Here is a 5,673-nt window from a genome sequence, read left to right on the forward strand (position 1 = left end):
TGTGTGTGTGTGTGTGTGTGTGTGTGTGTGTGTGTGTGTGTGTGTGTGTGTGTGGGCACTTGAGCGCAGAGTTTTACACATAGTTTTTTCCTTTGTATCTGTCACCAGATCTCAACAAAAAAAGTGTAACTTGTGTAAATCTTTTTTACACACACACAAATTCTCATCTATGGATGCGCAAACATAAATATTTTCAGATATTTTGGTTTACAAGCTTGCAAAACTCAGTTCACAACTACGCATTCTACGAGCCCATAGTAGAATCAGAATCAGAATCAGAAGACTTTATTTATCCCCAAGGGGCAATTAGCAAACAACAGAGCAGCATAACGTAGTGGATCATTCCAAGATCTACCTAAGATCAGAAACGTTATTTGGGGCTTCAAGTTCTACACAGTTCAGTTTGCCTCCAGGCTGTCTTCTTCTTTACTTTTCTTAGTTTGGGCTAATGGTCAAGCTTATCAAATGTCTGCTGGTCAGACTCAGGCGCAGCAGCGGGTCACGTTCACAGTTCTTAACTTTATTGAACACCAAATTTACCCTTTTTAATTTTTCATATTTATTTCCTATCTTATTCATAGCCTTTTCCTTTTTTGCTTTCTTTAGGTCACGAGCAGTTGTCCAAGCATTTCACTACATATCGTACTGTGTATGACTGTGTACGTGACAAATAAAATTTGAATTTGAATTTGAAGTGCTATTTACAAAGTGAGGGATTTTGGGGTGGTGGGGAAAGGGACAGGTGCTCCACACTCGCCGAGTCTCAGCCGCTCGACACACTCCGCTCTCACTCTCAGCTCACACTCACGCTCCTCCACTCGATCAGACGCTCGTGCTCAATCTTCCAAACAGCGGGGAACAGGAAGGGTCCAGGCAAGTGTGTATGCCAAAGACGGGAGCCCGAGGTGAGCTCCGCCCCGGCCGCGTGATGCAGGAGCGGGAGGGAGGGGAAAAGAGATAAAAACAAAAACACATGTAGCCTTGCAGGGCTGGCTGGGAAGACACAGGGACCATGACAGAAACGGAACGAATAGCAAACTTTACTTCAACGTGCACGAACCATGAAGGAGGGTCATGAAGCCGAAAATCCGGCAGCTTAACCGCCACAGCAAACGAAGCTATAGGCGGAGGTGGAAGTCTTGCAGCTGCTGTGCTTCCAGGCTTGAGCTGGCGTCTGCGAACCTTCGGCGTCACCAGTGTGGAGGTATGTAAGGACGACAGGAGAGACTAACGTGCTGGTGTCACCTGATAAAACCTGAACTCACAGTTAAGCTTTTTAAAATGTAAATATAACATTTCAATCTGTTTGTCAAAGTGGACAGCTTTGTTTCTGATGAGGTGGAGTTTGATGAGGAGAACAATGACGTGGACCTGTTTGGCTGCAGGCCCAAAAATAATTAAATTCTAACATTTTTACTCATATTTGTGAACAGTATATGTTTTAATACTTGTGCCTTTAAAGACTGAAAGAAGAGTTTCTACTTTCTGAAGTTTGATTAAATGGATTACTTTCTTCAACTTGAAAACAGTTTAACAAAACAATAAAGTGAAGGTCGGATACCCATTTTTTTCTGCAGTTTCTGACAGAATCTCATGATCTTCATCAGCAGCTCAAGTTTGCTTAGTTTTGTTTTTAGGACTTCTTCTCTATGTTGCCAGAAGATTCTTCCTTCTGTGACCACAGTGTACTTGTTTTCTATCATAGGACAGGATGAGATACGGATGGTAAATGGCCTGTATTTATATAGCGCTTTACTTAGTCCCTAAGGACCCCAAAGCGCATTCAGTCATTCACCCATTCACACACTGGTGATGGCAAGCTACATTGTAGCCACAGCTGCCCTGGGGCGCACTGACAGAGGCGAGGCTGCCAGACACTGGCGCCACCAGGCCCTCTGACTACCACCAGTAGGCAATGGGTGAAGTGTCTTGTCCAAGGACTCAAGGACCGAGACTGTCCGAGCCGGGGCTCGAACCGGCAACCTTCCGATTACAAGACGAACTGCCAACTCTTGAACCACGATCGCCCGTGCTGTATCAGGATCAAGAGTCACATCCACTGCATACTGCTGGACCCTCTTCAGCTCAGCCTCAAACAGCTTCTTCATGTCTTCATTGAGTGTCTCCTTCAGCTGATCCACAGCTCTCACCACAGTCCCCTCATATGATGGTGGATGGATACTGACCTCTCTCCAGTCCTTGGTGGTTGGAGCAGCTTTCAGGGATGAGAAGCTTTGGAGGAGGTGGAGGTGATCTTTAGAGCGTGAGAGCTGCTCCACCTCAGAGCTTCTCTTCATCAGCTCAGAGATTTCCTGTTCCAGATCTGTGATGAAACCTTCAGCCTGTTTGTCTGTTGTTTCCTGTTTGTCTTCCATCTCCTTTATCAGTTCATTCAGGCATCTGGCAACAGACTCCTTCAGAGCAGTGAAGACCCGAACACCTTCTGCTTTCTCTCTGTCTGCAGCATCTTTACTCATCTTCACTGAGTCTTTGATCTCCTGAATCTTCAGCCATGTCTTCTGGATCATCTGTTGAATTTCAGCCTCAGTCTTGACCAGTTCTGACTTCGGTCCTTCATATTCTTCTCTCAGAGGAAGAAACTCATGAGTCTTGTGGTCAACAACAAAGCAGAGCATGCAGACACATGTCTGATCGGTCTTGTTTTTCAGGTTCTCCTCAGGATCAGAATCAGCTGATGTTGTTTTAGACTTGAAGCAGCCAGGTGAGGCTGCAGGTGAGTCTGACAGTAGGAGGCAAGACACACCAGGCAGGACTTCAGGGCCTTCAGTTTGGTTGCAGTGCAGATGTCACAGGGAACTTCTCCTGGTTTGGCAGCTTGTTGCTCTGAGCTGCTGCTGCTGACTTTCTGCTGAGCTTAATGTCTGAACTGAGCCAGTGTTGGGGAGTAATGGAATACATGTACCGGTGTTATGTATTTAAAATACAAAATATGAGTAACTGTATTCTGTCATTAGGGGGTCCTCTTGGGGGGATACTCCCACAGGGCTTAAATCTGGGACTCACCATTTGATTCAAGTTTAGAGGTTTGTTTTTTTCTTTTTTACTGTTTAAATTTTATATAACCTTATCTCCCTGGTTAGGTCAGTTTAGTTTGTTTGGGCAGTCATTTGGGATGTGGAGTCCTCATTTTGTTTGCCTGAATTCAGTCTGGTTTCTTTGACCTCTTTTTTTAGATTGACATTTATTATTTTGGTGAATGTAATTTTTAGGATTAAATAAAGGAAACCCCTCTTTTCATAATAATTCCTGGGACTGATCCTGCTTTTCAACTAAGTCCATCACAGCAATCTTGACACAACCATGAAACCTGTAAATTAAATTCCTGGGTTTAATAGTTTTCACTTTTTGAAGACTTTGTATCTAAAACAGATAAAGGCCCTGTTGCAAATAAAATAAAAAGGGCAAGATTAAAGGTACAAGGTGACTTGGCTCTTGCATTGAGTTAAGTTCAAAAACTGTAGTATCTGTTTCTGTACAGAGCTCTGGTTAGGAGGAAAATTCCAACCCTTGGAAAATTGAAATACTCAACTGTTGCCCATCTCGAAGAGCAGGATGTTACATCCTGCGGTGTCTTTGTATGCAAGGTAGCTATAATGGTCATAATGTATTGCACTTGAATAAGCACAGACTTTAATTAACATGAAATGCTCAGATCCTATCACATACAACAATAGTTTCCTGTTGACCAAGAGGGGATTGCCAGGCTAAGACTGGACATGTGCTCTCTCAGGTATGCTTCAGAAACAGCTCTCTCAATATTAATTTAAAATATTTATATGCATATCCTCACTGTTGCATATATTTTCAGATCATCTTTACCAGCTCTGCTGTGTTGAGAGAAGCTCTGGTGCAGAAACTGATGAGTGGGTAAGATAATGAAATCCAGACCTAAGACTGAAGCACAGAATTCTGAAGTAACTGCACATTTACACATCTTTAGTTGCTTCATTCAACAAACTGACTTTAAATGAATGACTGACAACATTAAATGTTTCTCTCTTCAGATTGAATGCATCTGCTGTGGAAAGACCCACACAGTGTGCATGGACTTCCCTATCCGGTCTTTAGTTCTGACGTTATTAGCCATGTCTGGGCCCAAACTCTGCTGCAGGTCCCTAAGTCAAATGATCACTTCAGCATTACTGAGAGTTGAAAAACCATCTAAATTCTTTCATCTGTAATAAAATGATCACTGTGGCTGCTCTACCAGGTGTAACAATTAAATTTAACATCCAGGCATCCATGAAAATAGAATTTATGACATTTAACCGAGTTAGAAATTAGCAGGGAGTTAGCTCGCTTGCTTCCCTCTAAATATAATATACCATGTTCAGAATGAGGGATTTAAGAAACAAATTAAGACATACAGCTCTGCTATCACTTCCAACATAAATGAAGACAGGAAAGTAAACAGCAGTGACGTTTGTAGGGTTACTGAAGTTGGGCTAGCTGGTATATTATGTGCTAAGTGATCGCTAGCGCGACAAAGCTATGTTAGCATAACATAAACAGTAAAGCTGGAGGACGAACGCTAACAAACGGAGGACTTTTTTCCACTCGATAAAAGTTTATGTGAGGGTTCCCAATGGTTAGGGGCAAATGCAATCGCATGGCAGGATGCTGTAAACGGACCAATCATCAGTCAGAAGAACCACCGAGATAATCCATCCACAATATGAGGTTAGTTATTAATATACTGCTGCATGGGCTGGGCTGTAGTTACATCGTAAGGATTTAAAAACTGAGCTTTAAAGTGATTAGCGGTAATAAAAACCGAGAGAAGCTGAGAGTGACCACTGGCTGTTTTTAGGGGCTTGTTGAGATTAAATAGAACTAGATAAAAAGCATTAAAACATGTTAAAAACACTACAGCCTTATTAAATGCAGACTACTTTGGGCCCAGAAGCAGGATTCATCACGTCATCACTTAAAGACCGGATTGCAGAAGGCGATTAACTATGACACATTTTAAATAAACAGAAATAAATGATTCATGCTTAATGACTGATTTTAGTCTTGATAATTCAATGTACTGGCATTGAATATTTAAACATGTTTGTGGGTTGATTTGAATGCTTCAGGTGTGAGTGCAGCCACTCAGCCTCCACTCAATGTGCTGACAGAGCCAGGTGCAGATGTGTCACAAGTTACTCTGCTTGTAGGCTATGACACATGGCCACAGGCGGCACTAGTGGACTGGACTCATTTTGAGTGCAGACACTGTAAAGTCCATGCTTTAGTCCGCAGGCAACAATGCTGAAATCAGATCAGAGTAATAAAATTTTAGAAGAATAATGATGAAGACAGCAAGATTCTCGATAACCTAAACTGACAGACTGTATTTGAACCACACAAATGTCACAGATATATCCAGTGTTTGTTTCCTGGTTTGTCTGCGGCGCCTGAAAAGCATATCTGTTTGACCAACACCAATTATTCTAAAATGCCAGATAATCTGAAAATGTGGTGACATGAAGTTATTTACTCATGATTATGTTTTTGTGGCGTGACTTTTGACATTAATATGCTTCCACACAGGGACGGTCCTAGCCTGTTTGGTGCCCTGGATGAACACTCCCTCTGGTGCGTCCCCCACCCCCACCTCCCCCTCACACACACACACACACACACACACACACACACACACACACA

At 42.7% G+C, this 5,673-nt stretch overlaps 1 pseudogene; it reads right to left on the bottom strand.

The window, feature by feature from the left end:
- Positions 1-793: 793 nt before the first annotated feature.
- The window catches only part of LOC102192264 (E3 ubiquitin/ISG15 ligase TRIM25-like), an 8,482-nt pseudogene continuing 3,602 nt past the window's right edge, over positions 794-5,673 (bottom strand).

The sequence above is a fragment of the Pundamilia nyererei genome, unplaced genomic scaffold, assembly GCF_000239375.1.
Source record: "Pundamilia nyererei isolate P.nyererei 1_Seehausen unplaced genomic scaffold, PunNye1.0 scaffold00220, whole genome shotgun sequence".
NCBI classification, from domain to species: Eukaryota; Metazoa; Chordata; class Actinopteri; order Cichliformes; family Cichlidae; genus Pundamilia; species Pundamilia nyererei.